The sequence below is a fragment of the Passer domesticus genome, chromosome 8, assembly GCF_036417665.1.
Source record: "Passer domesticus isolate bPasDom1 chromosome 8, bPasDom1.hap1, whole genome shotgun sequence".
NCBI classification, from domain to species: domain Eukaryota; kingdom Metazoa; phylum Chordata; class Aves; order Passeriformes; family Passeridae; genus Passer; species Passer domesticus.
The window spans coordinates 42,647,694-42,663,916 of record NC_087481.1 but is presented as its reverse complement, the minus strand read 5'-3'; the positions used below and the strand labels follow the sequence as shown (position 1 = coordinate 42,663,916).

Below are 16,223 nucleotides of genomic sequence, written 5' to 3'. Positions count from 1 at the left end.
CCCGGGCAGCGGCGGCCGTGGAGCCCTGGCGAGGCGGGGGCGGCCCCGTCCCGCAGAGCGCTCCGCCGCCGCAGCCCCGCCGCCGCCGCTGGAGTCACCGCCGTCCCGAGGAGGAGGACGAGATCCCGGGGGGACGCTGAAAGGTGCGTCCCCTGCACACCCCCGCCCGCTCTCACGGGCTCTTTCCCTGACTCCCGAGCGTGGTTGGCTCTCCTCTGGGGCCGGGTCCCGGCCCCCAGGGCTCTCCTGGCCCCGGGGGGTTGCCGAGGGCCGTGCCCGGCGGCGGGCGGGGGCTCCGCTTTCGGCCATGTTCCGCAGCCCCCGCTGCCCGCGCCCTCCCCGCCTGACCTTCGCCTTACGGGTTCTCCCTCTTCCTCTGGCCGGGTTCAAGAAAACCCCAAATGCAAATGAAAACTGGGGTGGGCTGCCCTTATCCCACATGCTAGAAAATGTTCTAACTTCATCCCTCTCTTTCTCTCTTGCACTGCGATTGTACAATTAGTTGTGATTTTTACGCTAAAGTCTGGCAAAATGTAGCCCCAGATTGGTGCAGCACATGGGAGATGTGGCGTTGGAAGGAGCCTGTGGCTGTCAGCGGCAGGGGTGCTGTCTCTGTCCCCCCTTAGTGAGTGTCTGCTCTTTGGGGGTGCTGCAGGCCCTGACACCCAGGCGTGAAGGGGCAATGCATTCCTCCCAGCTCCAGACTTCTCTTTGCCCCACTTGCTGAAGTGTTGTTGAGTTAGAAAGACTCAAAGTCTGCAAACACTTACAGAAGTGGTTTCACTGAAGTGTTTGTAGGATCAGGACCAAAGTGTCTATGTGTGATGCTTGTCTGTTCTGCTGCACCCTCTTGGGATGCCACCAGCACAGGTGATAAAGGGAAGAGCCTATACAGGTGACTGTGGACTGGGCTTCTTCTGATAAAGGAAATTAAAGAGCTGGATTAGGAGTGGTAGAGAAATGCCTGAAAGAGCAGCTGTACTTCAAGGAACAGTAAAATGTTTTGTTTCATAGTGAAGCATTTGTGTAAGGAGGAGAACTGGCCTTCTTGTTGTATTTATTATGCTAAAAGTTTGATAAAAAGATTTTCCAAATATTTCCATTCTCTACGTTTGTATAACAAAAGTTTGCTAAATATTTCCATCCTTTACGTTTGTATATTTGAAAGAAGATCAGCGAACCTGCCAATTATGAAGCAGCCTCTTAGTAATCTTTGCAGAGCAGTGACTGTTATGTAGTTTAAGAAGTCATGTTTTTCCAGCTACAAATAATAATCTTTGATCTGTGCTATCACATCCCTTAAAAAGTCAGTGGCAAACAACCAATGTTTGTGATCATTACAAAAGCACCGCGACAAATATGTGAGCAGTGAAACATACAAGGTGAAAACCAGAAACAGACACTGTTTTGTGTAGTAGGAAGTGCTCAGGAGAAATTCCCAAGACATAATGGACATGTATGCCCATCTGCATAAATTTGCAGACGATTTCTAAAAGTCTTGCTTTCTTAGTCATCTAAATAGAACTCATTCTTGCCATATTGAGGTAGTAATCTCAGATACTATAATGAGTTCATTTGTGTTTTCATACATGGTAAAAAGTTTGTTATTAAGACTTTGTGACTGTAGATGAGGCAGTGCAGTTCCTGTCCTCTCAGTTAACATTAATTTAATGTGATGCATTTTATGCAATAAAAGTGTGATGTTCAAACCAGAGTTCCAAGACATTAAGAAGGAAAAGAAATACGACAAGGTAAAGCTTTCAGATCAAGAAACATGAAAACCTACTGCAAAATAAAGAATTTCACAAAACTGTGTTAACTGGAGATCACAGAGCAAGTTCGTGGAGATGATAAGGTGATTTGGGAGATCTGTAATATGAGAAAAAGAAATTCTCTGTATTTAGGTTATCCAAAAGAATGTAATGAAACAAGCTCTGTTTGTAAGTATCCATAGAAGTACTTCTTTTATCAAAAGGCTGTTTTATTTAAGAGAAATATGGATGTTAAGATCCACTAGTGACTAGAACCTGCATGGAAATTCAATATAGGGGCAAGGTGTATATTGAAAAGTGACAGCTGTGATTGTTCATGAAAGACTGTAGATTTATAACCACTGGAAATATTTTGCTTAAGTTAGCAGTTCTTCCTTCTCTTTTGGAGAAAAGTGGCTATAATTTAGCAATGGTTCTTGGATTTGAAATGAGAATTAGTTAAAGGAAAGCTTCAGTTATTAAGGAGGCAAAAAGTAATTAATCTATAATTTCATTAGAAGGCCATGATTTGCATAGGGATTTTTTTTATTAAACATTAAACTAAGGGTTTTTTTTAGTTATCATCTTAATTTATGTGTGTATTTACAAGAGCATTTCTTTAGGAGTGTTTTGTTTTTAAAATACTGATGACCACACTTCAGAACGCGGGTTGTCATCTTGTTTCCTGTTTCTACAGCACTTAGTACAAAACAGGTTTTGGGTCATGACTGACTCTTATATTTTATAAATGACAATGATATGTGTTACTAGAAATAATTCACATCTTTGTTTTGTTTTGTTTTATATACTTCTTGAAAATACCAGTAACTGAAAGGTTGGAACGATTCCTGCAGCTCCAGCGTGGACAGACTTACTCTCATGCCTGTTCACAATGCAGCCATTGATGGTTTCATTGAGCAGTGGCTATCATTTGATTGTGCAGACAGCAGGTTAACAGCTGTCTGTACCTTTAATATGCAGTCTGATTCATTTCTAAGTAACACTTTTCATCATGTCTCTGTTTTAGAAAGCTGTTAGCATGCTAGCATTAAATCCATGTTTTCGTTAATTTTGTCCCTTCCTGAGTCTTCTTAATCATTTAAAAGAGGTGTTGCTCATGTACTTGAGGACCTACATGACTGAGTACGTATTATGTGAGAGCAGTGCAGCTTACTTACTCTGCATACTGCTTTATTTGTCTTGGCAAACCTATATATATATATATATATATGTATATATATATCTGCGCTTGTGGGTAGGGTTTTCCATAGTCATGGACCTGCCAGATATTGGTCATATTTCAGTCCTTGATTTTTTTAAGCAAAACATCTATCTGCTGAAACAAGACTTGTCTTTAAGAGCTGAGGATAAAGTGTTGACAGACTTTCTATGGATTTCTTATATTGGGAGGTCTCTAATATTTTTATTCCATTTGAAGGCACAGAATTTTGGTTTTACTTGAAACAAAGAAGTTAATTTGTAAGTATGTCAATGTGGGATCGAAGTCTCGTCCTTTGGTTTCACATACTCTCTCATGCTGACGTCTCTGTGCAAGACAATTAATGTCACTGATTTTAAACTAGGCCATCCACAATACTTTCTTCTTAACTGCCCAGTCATTCATAAATAATCCAACATGTTCAAGCAAGAGCTGGATGTGGCAGCACTTACTGAAACCTGGTAACAAGAGCTGAGAGGAACGAGCTCAACTCCCCAGCAAAATTATCCTTCTTCCAGGGCCCGCTACATTGCTCCAATTTACCAAGTGTCGGTGATGGTCCCACAGGTAATACCAGCTCTTTCTGTAAATGATTTAGAGCAGCAGGGACATGAGTCCTGCATTCTTTACATCTGAAACTTGTGTGTACTTGGCTTAGCATTGGGGGTAGAGACAGTGCAGGCTGGAGTCCTTTACAAGGAAGTATTCTGTGGGGCAGTACAGATACTGTGACATTTTACAGTAGTCTGAGGCATATCATAATGTTTTAAATAGGCTGTCCACTGTGGGATACTTTTTATTCTACATTGCTATCAGTAAGTAATATTTAATAACTTGTTACAACATTTTCAGTGGTACCTCCTCATTAAAATAAAATTGAGTATACTATTGTATTTGTCAGTTGTAACGTTTCATAAGTAATTAAAAAATTAAATGCTCAGGCCTTTTCAGTGTTCTTTATGTTACTTATTTCAATGTTTGAAACGAGGCGCACAAAAGTAGAAACACTGAGAGCAAAGTTGAAGCTACAATTTGAAAATATTTTTGGGGTAATGGTTTTATTCTGTTAGTATGCACAAGTGCTGCATAACTTGTATCTAATAATAGTGTGTTTTCTTAAACAGATGACTCTCCAGTTGCGTTGACCTTGCCTTGTGTAGTAGGACCTTGCTGTCTGCTGTTTCAGACAATGCTCTGATGTGAGATCTCTCCTCCCACAGTATTTTTCTCTGTCTGTGCTACAGCATACAGCAAGAATGCTGCTGCAGTGATCTTTGGTATTTGAGGTTTTTGTTACACTGCATCTTCTTTCAAACATTTTCATAATGCATTCCTTTACTCCAAGTACAAAACTCTGTTGCTTGGATTAGGTTAATTTCTTTCTGTAGTGGTACAAATACCTTTCAGCAGTGTTTTGGGGAAAACCAACTTGGTTTCCCTTTGGAATTTACCAAGATAAAAAGGGATCATACCAGACCAGCTACTGCTTTGTGTGCTACAAAGTTCCCATCAAATAATAACCTGTAGATTTCTTCTTGAGGAATTTCTTGATGTGAATGCCTCCTTTTTAATTCCTTTAGGGTTTTGAATTTTTAGCTGTGTACCAAATTGCAAGGGGAAAAGAAAACCCATGCTGTAATATACAGGCTGGTTTGCGTTTTGGAGATGGTATTCTGCTTCGCTTCTAATTCTAGGTAATTTTCATACTCCGACATTTTTCAAAGTTGTATTTTCAACCAGTTAGCTATTGTTCAATGTGGACAAATATGTTAAAATGCATTTATATCAGATTGTTGCCCAATGGTGGGCAATTTCTAATAATTGGTTAGTATTTTTCTAACTTTTTCTAGACAGTCACACTTCCAGTGACTTTCAAGTGTGTCAGATGTTCTGTGAGTACATGCATTGTTTCTACTGAAAGCAGAGGGAAAATAACCTCATTGCAGTTATTTCTTGTGAAAGCTTTTAAGTTTCTGATCACTCAGTCTGTACCCATTTTAGTTCTTCTTATGGGAAGAAGTAAACATAGAGGAATATCTCTCCAAGGCTGAAAGCCCCTGGATTTCTGACTGCAGGAGGGGCTGGCAAACAGGCTGAGTCCCTGCTTTGTTCTGGAGTTCACATTCACTCCTTAGCTGTGCCACAGCCCATGCCTTTGTAACATACTCAGTGACAGTGGGGTCAGAGAAGACCAGGCAGATAATGCTTCTTGAAATCTTTTGTGTTATGGTATTTCTGCATTTTTTAGGTGAAGAATATTTCTTAATATGGCTCCTTTAGAGCCTGTGAAGGTTTTCAGTATAGCATGAATAGTCTGTTGTTTGCATTTTTACCTACAAACAACCTACAAAAAGGGAAGAATCTTGCATAATTATCTTTGTTTTGTTATGATTGCACCTTTTTCTGTTTTTCTTGATAATCAGTTTATGGCATAGACAATAAAAATAGAAACAATAAAATCAGACAGTTGGACGCCTGCTGGAAATATTTTTGTCTTAAGAGCCACTCAGAATGTTGCTGTCATTATTTGACTATTCATGTCTTCTCATTCTGTGCTTTTATTCAGAAAAGAATAAGGAAGAAGTTCAACTTCAGCAGTGGTGTTCACTCAGTAGACTGAGAAATGAAATAGGGAGAAACAACAGCATAAAAATAGATGGTTTCATATGTGTGTAATTTACTACAACCTCCTTAACAATACCACTTAGAGGCATTCCTTAAATCATTAGCCTGGGCAATTTAAGTACAATTATAGGGTTTTTTAACTTTTGGGTTGGTTTTTTTTTTTTTTTTTTTTTTTGTTGGATGGATTTAGAAAGTAGCTATCAGTATTCCATCATCTCGTGAAATTATATTAGCTTAGGCCAAGTCCATTGGGTGCTGTTATTTTCATTGTGGTACTTGTTATGCTTTTGTCCCCCTAGTTAAAACAGGTTTCAGAGACTGTAGGACTGCAATACGTGGTTAGAGTAACTTGCAGTATGAAGTAGAATTGTTTATTAATTCTTTAATTTTTTTTTAGATGTGTCAGGTTGAAGAAGGTATTTTTATTTACCTAAGCCAAACTAGCCTTCTTGCTACTTAACCAGAAAACATTTGTAGATAAAAGTCTAAAGTTGACTATTTCTCATTTCCCATTCTCACCTAACTTTTCTAAAACAAACTAAAAGTTAAATGTATACGTATTACCCTGGTATAGGAATGCTGTGATCATTAAAAATCTAGCTTTAGCAGCTCGTTTCATTGTGGAGAAAGAATGAACAGTATTAATATTATACTCTTGTTTGTGTTAAGCAGATATTGTCAACTACCAATCTATTTGTGCAGATTAAGTTTGCTTATATATAGTTAGGGAAACATTTTGGATTTGCAATAAAGAAAGAATATTCTTGTAAAAAGTTAGTTTAGGCCCATGACTAAGAAGGCATTTATGAGTCTCTTACATTATTCAATGCCTTTTTTTTGTTCTTAGTGGTCAGCTGAAATTTTTTCTTGTTCCAGCAAATTCTGAGCTATGGCAAATGTTTTTTGCTGGATCCCTGTGTCACTTTTTGGAAGAATGTTTTGCTTGCTCTGGTTATGTTCGTGCAGCAAGTTCTGGAACTCAGTCTTAAAACTTCTTATTTCTTTGTAGTAGGAGATATTACTAGGACTTCAGGGATTATTGGAGTTTATGCAACAAAGGATCAGGGAAAAAGTCTTGTTTAAAATTGTGTCGTTTCATTTGTATAAAGCAATATGAATACCTTGAAAGTCAGCAACATTTTGGGTTGTAAATGGTCCTTCTGCTTTACCAAGCTAAGGAAATACTAAAATTTTAAATTAACTTTGGGGACATTAGAAAAATAATGGGGTAATTTATGATTCTAATAAATTGATAATGTCTACAATTGAGATGTATTTTCACTGTTTTGTCTCGTCATTCCAATCCATTCTGGGGACATACCAACAAACTGATTTTATTATGAAAAATGTGTTGTCAGCAACATTTAGAGCATCAAATTCCAAAATCTCATTTTCCTTCCATGAAACCTTCCTTTTTGTCTTAGAATTATTAAACCATTATTGTTCCCATTGCATTTTGTTTTTCTAAATAAAGGTTCTGTTTTTAAGGTTCAGATTATGAATAATTATATTACTAGTACAACTAGTAATTATATAATAGTACAACCAGGGCTTCTGGAAAAACAGTGCCTCTCTGAGTACATGACTGTAAGAATTGGCAATTCTAGGAATCCCCTTCAGAAATTAATTCTTTATACTTTGTGAACTGTGATTCTAGATTTGCAAGCCAGGTTCAGTAGTGGTGTGTAGAAATAAACAGTTCCCTAGACAGCAGGCTATAAAACAGGTCAGTGTTAAAATATGCAGTAACATCTTTCAAATGTCTGTTTAGTGTTAGACTACTGTGCCTGCCTGAATTCTCTTTCAGGATTCAGATCATAACATTTGTTTGGAGTTTTGTTACCTGATAGGTGTAGGAATGTTAGAGATTCACAGACAGTAATGAGTTTTCTGGAGATCTTCACTTCCACCCTCCCAGAAGAGGCAAGTTTGTGTATTCTCTTAAAATTTGTGAATATCATTCTACTTTGCCCAAAGCTTAACTTCATGTTCATGTCCTCCCCTTGTTTTGTTACACATACTCTTTATTCTGTTATGCAAGTTGATAATGAAAATGTTTATCCTCAACAGTCAGTTATCCTGTTGGCTAGGTACAGAAAGCTGGTTTTCAGGCTAAAATTTCTGATTTTAGCCTCAAAAGATATTGTACTACAGTTACAACAGTACAGCATAGTATTATCCTTTATAACAGCTTCAGAGCACCCTTGAACTTAATTTCAACTGTGGTGCTTTACAGAAAGCTGCATAGAATTGACTTAGGAGTTAGTGGGAGAGCTGTAAAAATATTTGAGGAAGGTGTGTGCACAGATTTAAAGCAAAGAAAATTGTTTGGTATGACAGCATTGGAGCTCTGAGGTTGCTGTTGAGAAGAATGGAAAGCCCTGAACAAAAGAACAAAAAAACCCAACCTTCACTTTCTTGTTCTCGCTTGAATCTGCATTTAGCAAAACTCTCCCATACATTTTCTGTGCATCTAAGTCAAAGAAATCAGTGGATAATTTAAAAAAAAAGTCTTTGTGTCCTGGTTTTCCTGCCTTAGCCATTTTGCTTACAATAAAGCTCTATTCTGTGAGCAACCATATGCATCCCAATAAAGTTTGAATTGAGACAGAGACTGTCTCAGCTTTTGGCCAGCAAATGCAAAGAAAGTTGGCCATGTTCCCTCTATTTGCCAGAAAAGCATGAAAGCTGGGGCCCCTCCTCTGTCAGAGAGAAAGGGAAGCTCTGATCTTTCTGCATACAGATTTTTGGAAGTATTGAGTCCTTGACATATTATTGGTATGACTTGTCTGTCTCTTGCTTGCTTGATGTGACCCAAAGCCCCCAAGAAAAGATCTCTTATCTACAATGAACTTGTATAGATTAACCTGGGCTTTTTTCTCTGATTATCAGTTTGGTGGTACATTTTCCTTTCTATTCCTTTCCTCTTTAATTCCATGTCTACAGAATTAGTTTTTTTGCATGTGGCTTGTCTCTCATACTACTAAGTATAAAGACCTAATTGCTTACTTTTTCAATATTTGATGTATATATGAGGGTGTAATTAAAAAAAAACATAGATATTGTACTATTTATTGCATGTTTGTGTGTAGACATTTCTAGTTTTCTCGTATTCAGGGCTTTACAACTTTCAGTATTCAGATAATCTGACAATCCCTTGAATGATGTATGAGTATATAACATAAGAATATTAAGTTATGAAGATTATCGATAAAATTTAGACTTATTTTTAATGCGGTCTGTTATGGTTCAAGAATACTTAATTATTGTCAAATATTTGAACTTAAAATATTAAAAGTCAGAATACCGGGTTTAGAATTAGTACATAATAACATCTCTTGCACATTCTTTTTACCATAACTGTAACTGAGATTATGTAAATGTTGCTGTGTAATTTTTTTCTGGTGAGTGAATCATGGAAACTAAGCAAGTACTTAGGTTTTTATGGTTATTATAAGCAGTAATTATGCACACCTGGATTATGTACAGCTATTATTAAGTTATATAAACAATGTACACCCAAACTGCTTGCTTTATGTCTATAGTTATGACATTTATGTAGTGGGTACAATTTTTATTTTTCAGAGAGGTAGCATGTAAGTTTACAAGTGCTGAAAAGCATGCATTGTAGTTTGAAAAATATGTTCAAATGTGATAGTACTACTACCCATAGCTGTTTCTGCTTTTATAAAAGCATTAGAACACTTAAATACAACCAACCAGCATTAATGAGCAAGTAATACACCAGAAAACTGTACAGAATCCTTGAATACTTCAGTGTGAGGAGTGTGCTGTCTGTTTATAATTTAATTTGTTCTTAGGTTACTCTCATGAAGTGTTTGGAGTTTGTCAAATACTTTGTGAGGTCTAAGGTAGATTTTGTGTTTGAAGGTAGAGCTTGCCTTTCCTAAACTAAATTCAGTTTTACTGTTTGTTTCCTTTTTTTCTTAAAGGTGGGTAAAAAGGGAAAGCAGATAGTTTTGGAAATCAGTAGGAAGGTTTCTGGAATACAGTGGGTCTGAGTGTGATGCAGTCCCCACTAAATCAACGGGAACAGATCTGTAAGGAGGTACTTGATAAGCTCATAATAAAATAAGAGGTCTACTGATAAAAAATTAAAGAATCAAGAAAAAAAATGGTCTAGAACTTGAAGGAAAAGATGGAAATGAAAAATATCTACAGGAGCAGGTAACTGTTTTGAGGTGTGGCAGTAGCATGCCTGAGAAGACAGATGAACAATATTTAATTTGAATTCTCAAAGGACAGGTTAGTCTGCATTCATTTACGTATGCTGGTTTTATATGCCCTTTCTGCAGAGGTCATCTACTGTTATCCATGAACTTTATTCTGGATGTACAGGTACTATATCTTTATACCTCATCTCCACATTCCTCATATAACATTGTGAGAAATTGACTTTTCCTTGTTGGCTTTGTGTTGATCACAAAGTACCAGAGAGGAAGCAGTGCCATCCACATTAGAAACTGTTAGGATTAAACAAAGATCTCCATACAGTATGCAAGATATTGATTGGGAAAAGGGAGAGCTGCAGTCTGCCCGTTGCACCTTGTGAGTGCTGCAACAGGTGGTACCCTCACTGAGCTACCGTTTGTAAGCACTTTCTCTTCATATCATCCATGAACTTGACCAGTTGTGGCAAGTCACTGATAGGCATCGCCTTGCAACTGTCTTGAAGGAGGTTTTTGTTTTGCACTGTTTTCAAACGTTACATAGGTTTTTGTTGCAAGCAGAGCTCTGTTGCCAGCATCAGCCGTTGTTTTGTTCAGAGCTGTGTAGACTGCGCAGACCATTATTTTTCCTTGCTGCTTTGCCTCCCTTCAGGGATCTTTTCTCGTGCCAGTTATTACTTCATAACACACTCAGCCGCCTGCTGGGGTCAGCCCTGGTTTGAACGGTCTGTCCTGCAGGTGAGCCTCCTCCTGCACTGGTCTGCAGGGTTTTCCCCTCAGTGGGATGAAGTCACTCTTGTCATCTTGCCCAAGAGAAGTCTGATTACAAGGCCTTGGACTGCTCCTTATCTTTCAGTTTGCTGCTTCAGTACTGGCCTGACAGTGTTTGATTCAGCATTTCAGAGTAACCTCCTCATCCCTGCTCTTGGCGGCATTGAAAAGTCCATATTCATACTGCTGCTCGAGTGTTACTTGATAATTAATTTCCCTCAACTTCTTTTTTTATCATTTGCGGTTGTGCCTGATGGTGAGACCAATGACCTCTTGTGCTGGAGAGTTGCAGGAGGGTTCAGTGGGAGGACAAGCCCAGGGTGAGACTCTGTTGCAGTCTACCTGGGTCAAGAACGGCACCAGTGTGTGAGCTGGGTCCTGATTCTGATCTTACAAATCTGATCAAATGGTCAGGAACAGCAGAGAGCGGGGCCTGAGCCCAGAGATGTCAACGACAGCTCAGCCAGAACTGGGGCAGCCCTGAGCTGAAATGGCTCCTGGGCCTGCTGTGGGGGCTGCAGGTGGGGCTGCTGATGGCGTTTGAGGACTTGGTGTTCTCAGAGCCCTGACAGTGCCTCTGATAAATACCCGCATGGATCCTGTCCTGGGGTAACATCATGGAATGCTGTGCTGGTTGTAGCATTCGTTCGTTGTTATCGTGCCCAAGTATGTTACAGAAACAGAGTGGTTTGATCTTAGAGCGTTACAGCAGAAATAACCTTGAGCGTTTCAACATGCGTCTGCTGGCTCGTTATCTTTTACAGTCCTTTTGTGGTTGTGTTCTTTGCTTGTTTAATTGTGGCACCAGCTGCTTCCTCTGTGGCGTTCTCCCTTCTCTGCTCAAGTTTACAGCATTGATCAGGCATATGTGCACATCTCCCTTCTAGGACCTTTTTGGCCTAAATACAAGGAGTAGAGTTGTATTGAGTTAATGTGTGAGCAGCTGGGCTGCACAATCAAATAGATGCAAACAAATCTTTCTGCTTGACTGAGAAAGTATATATGTAACACCCATTTTTACGTAATATGTTATTACAGAGGCATATTAATATAAGAATGTATCGTAGGGTAAAAAAAACAAGATGATTTCCTAGCATCATTTTCAGATTTTAATGAAACAGTTTTGTTTGGATACTAGCAGACTCTCTGGCACATATTGCCAGTTAAGTCAAAACAGAAAAAAGGTGTTCTGGAGAAGGAAGTGTCATTTTCCAAATTATGACTGCAGTTTTTAGCCTAGTTTCTTAGGGAAATGACTCTGTAAAGGCACACTGCGTGTCTGTACATAGTTTCTTCCAACTTTTAACTTGGCCTGTAGCAACTGGGTTTATTACAAAGTGCAGGTCTTGAAAATGCTAGACTCAATAAATTTCATGCAGATGTTACTCAGATATAGAAGTTCTGTAAATCATTTTGGTTGTGAAGAAGTTGCACATTAGTTGAGGGTCCATATAGGAGAAAGTCCTTAGTAATACTAATACCTCAGCTTTAAGAAAAACTTTGGTTGGAAGTGGCGTCAGAGTTATTTGAAATTCATTACTTCTAGGAGTAACTAAGGTATATAATGCTTGATTATCATGCATGCTCTTGTTTTAGATTGTACCTTTAGCTACTCTACATGAACCTTAAATATCTTCTGAGATATTTCTCCATTGATTTTGCCAACAACTTCATTGGGTTAAAATTCCATTTATTCAGCTGAAAGTACAAGAACTTTTAAGAAATGTAAGAAGCTTTTAATAAGTGATTGTTTGTCTTAGATAATATAGAATTAGCTTTTGCCACACATTCTTACCCTAATTAACTGTGGTGTGTGGACTGCAATAGACTAAAATCTGGCATAAAGCTCCATCTCATCAAGGGAGCATATTTTCATGTTTAGAATTCTATATTCTTACTATTCTTGAAGCAAGGAGCTTGACTGTACTACCCATCAGTGATCTGTTTTATGAAGACTGAACTTAAATTGAATTCTTGGTGAAAGTTGTCTTTTTATCCTAAGATAATGGATGAAGTACAAATGCACATTTATAAGCCACAGATTGTAAGTGCAAGTAGTCACAAATACTTAATGGACTGCTTTCTTAAAGTGTCTGAAAGGTAACCAGGAAAAGCAAATCAATATCTCCTCAGCAAGGGTGTAGGTATTCATTACAATGATTTTAAAGGTTCTCAAATGAAAGATCACCTAAATATACCACAATCATTAATGAAGACATGCTGTGTTAATCTTCAGGCATGTTTCTCCTTCAAATAGGTTAAATTGTTAAAGAACTGCAACTGGAGCTTGAGGAACATGGGATTTGTTGTGTATTTATCTTGGAAGATGTGATAGTATATTGTAAAAGAAAATTTGTAATTTTGATTGTGGGTATATTTCTGTCCTATTTATTTATTGAGTGAGATGGAATAAATAGTATTCATAATTTGAATTACAATGAGGCCTACAGGGGTTTTAAAGTATTAAATTCCATGTTTTTAAAGAAGAGACTTAATTACAATCTGAGCAAACAGGTTGTTTGCTGTTGCCTTGTTTTGCTCTTACCCTGTTTTTTTACTCTTATATTCTCTCTTAAGCATAATAATATGCACAGGACATAGCAGATATTCAAAAGAGAAAGAATAAGGTTAAATATTAGGATTCCTGAATGAATGGCATGAATAGATCGAGTGGTATACAAAGAAAATCTATTTTGAGAACGGGGAATTATGCAGTAATTTAATAATGTTTTCAGCATTTGAAATATTTTTCTTTAACTAAAGTGTAAATGTATAAGTTGACAAATGACTGAACTTTTTTTCTCCAACAAATTAGCATTTAATTTTTATTTGAAACATATACCGGGGGTTTCAAACTCAATCTTCTTGTAGTTATGACAGCTGAACAGTAACATTAAAGTTATTCCTCAAGTCATGTTTTAAATAGGACTACTGTGGCTTAACATACTGTGAGTAAAAGTCTTAGCTTGGGTTTACAGAAGATAAACTGTAGTGATATATGTGCCTTTAACATTCCCTCAGACATTTTAGTCTCAGATATATTTTTATTACAGGTTTGTTCTGTTCTCACCAGTGTGGCTTGAATTACAGCTAATACAGGACAGCAAGAGAGAGGGAAATGAGAGAAAACTTGGCTGCTCACACGAGAAAAATGCTGTAAAAGGAAGAACAAACAAGACCAGGAAACTCAAGTGTTCTTGTTGCTTATTGTGTCACACCTGGATTGGAGTAATTTTAAAACTTCAGTGGGGGACAGGTTCTTATGACAAAGTGTGGTTGCTGTTTATTGAAATATGTCAGTGTGGCACATGAAGTCCCTTGAAGGCATGGTTTCACATTGGGTACAAATGCTAGTGAGCTCACATGGGAAGACTACTATCAGTGACTATTAAGCAGAACTAGATAAGAAAGAGGATTGCCAGGGCTAGAGATTCCTGCTGGACATGGGGTTTTGCTTTGTGATGTGAACCTCTCTGGTACTGCTTTAGGAAAAGGAGAATGAGAGTTAATAGTGTTTGCATGTTTGGTAAACAGTTCTTTACCTCAAGGCTGAACTTCACTCTGTTACCAGTGTCCAGGCAAATAAACCTGCTGCTGTAGAAACTGATGTGCTGGTTTCTATCACTGTTGAAGTGTGGATTCCAGTACAGGGGGTGAAACTTTGCTGGGAGGCATAGGTGGTACTCCAGGCAGGGTGTGGAGTGTGGCTGGCATGCTGTGGTACCTGAACCCTGAACCTGAAAGGGTCAGCCTGCTGTAGGGCTTGGCCAGTGGCTGGCTGACCTCTGAAAGCTTGGAGCATCTGACTCAGACAAATGGTATCCTCTGGTTAAGGCAGCATCTCCAAAAGCATTTTTCACAGGTGTGGTAGGAAGAGACTGGGATCAGAGCATGAAACACCCAATTCTGTCACTAGTGTGGCATTGTGAATCTGCGACTGGATGTTTTTTACAAGTGAAGGCCAGTAATCTGTTTCTTACTTACTTTCCCTTTGCATCTAAGAACTCATCTGGCTTTCATCTGGCTTTCTGTATTTTTTCCTGCTCATGTACTTCATTTGTTTGTACTAATAACTCTTTGAAGAGAGTTTGATAAAAACGAGGATGGATGTGGTATGCCATGTTTACAAATTACTACTACATTAGTATGTAGTCCCAGGTTACTGTTGATTCTTTAGAGTCATAATCAGTACATATTTAGAAGTGACAGATTTTAAATGTGATAACCAAATTATCAGCACAGTAGTGTTTGTCTGTAAGCCTTCCATTTTGTATTAATGTTTTAAGGCCATGGATTGATAAGTCCATACTGTCATTTTCCCCATATTTATTAATTGTATTTTGATGACAACAGTTATTTTCTTAATATTTTAACAGAAACACAATTTGAAATATTTAAAAAGTAATTTGAAATCCAGATGTGTTGTGCACAAAACACTTTCAATTCTTCACTTCTGTTTGATGGTCTTAGAGCCTTGATCAGTAGAAAAGTCTCCTGTTATTTTTCAACATAGTACTGGGTGACCTTAATGAAGGGACTTAGTGTGCTTTATCAACTGAGGAGAAATGACATAATTTGACTAAAGTGAAACCATGCAAATGAAGGGGTGTGTGTGTGTGTAGAACTCAAGAATTTTTTAAAGGATAAGATGAAGGTATGAATGATGGCATTGAGTTCAGGGGAACCATAAAATTTTCAAAGGTGGACAAAGCCTTGAAGTAGGATGATGGATGAATTATTTTCAAGTCTGAACCTCTAGGTGTTTCAAAGGATCTGAATGACTGATTGTTGGTACTCAAACACACACTCAATGTTTGGGCAGGGCTGTGAATATGTTTCTTGCCGTTCACTGCATATTATGTGAATAGTTCCACTGAAGCAGAGGATAACATCTGAATTTTGAAAAATGGTTTATCATTTCAGCCAGCACCCATCTTACTGTTTCTTGCTACATTTAAGTCATGGAGTTTGCCTTATGGTCTTTGATTTGTTTTGGTTTGTCTTATTTTTAATTGGAACTTGTGTTGCTTGAAGCTCTCAGATTTCTATAGCCACATGTCTGTAATCCTATAGATCAATTTTTAGAATGTATTTGATTACTTATTTATGCTGTCTCAATGCAAGATGCTGCAGATGCATTTCTACTTTGGCCTTGGATTCTCCCTTAGTCTCCCCCCAGCTTTGTGCTTATGGTATCTCTGTCAATTTACAGGACTGAAATGTGAGCAGCATCAGGTACTTCTGCCTGAAGACTCTCTTCCATTCTGGGTTAGTTTTCCTCTGGATTAGTTGATTCTTCTCCCTGCAGGAGCTCCTATTCAGAAGATATCTCATTAAGAGTGATGGGGAACAGCTATTTTGGCTAGACCCTACCAGTAGATTGGCTTAAAACTCAAACCTCATTTTAAATTGTGTTTATTTTTTTTGCATGGTTTGTATGATTACTTTTTAAATTTTCAGATCTTAAAATAAATTCTGATGCACTAGTGCATTTGTTTTCTGCATGCTTTAAAAAAATTATTTCTCACTGTATTTCTTATTTTTCTTCTGTATAAGCATTATTTATCCTTTTGTATATATAGTTTATTAATTGTCAGTTATTTTATTTTCCTTTATATTTTGTCTAATCTTTCTGAGGTCTTCTTACCAGTGACAAGTCTGTTACAT

At 37.9% G+C, this 16,223-nt stretch overlaps 1 protein-coding gene across 4 annotated transcripts in view; it reads left to right on the top strand.

Moving 5' to 3' along the window:
- Window positions 1-16,223, top strand: part of PLCE1 (phospholipase C epsilon 1) — a 138,655-nt gene continuing 122,432 nt past the window's right edge. For 3 of the 4 annotated variants that reach the window (XM_064430854.1, XM_064430853.1, XM_064430852.1), the window contains exon 1: window positions 1-143. The gene's annotated coding sequence lies outside the window, so the exon portion shown is untranslated. The remainder of the gene's footprint in view (window positions 144-16,223) is intronic. The other variant, XM_064430855.1, reaches the window with a different exon arrangement.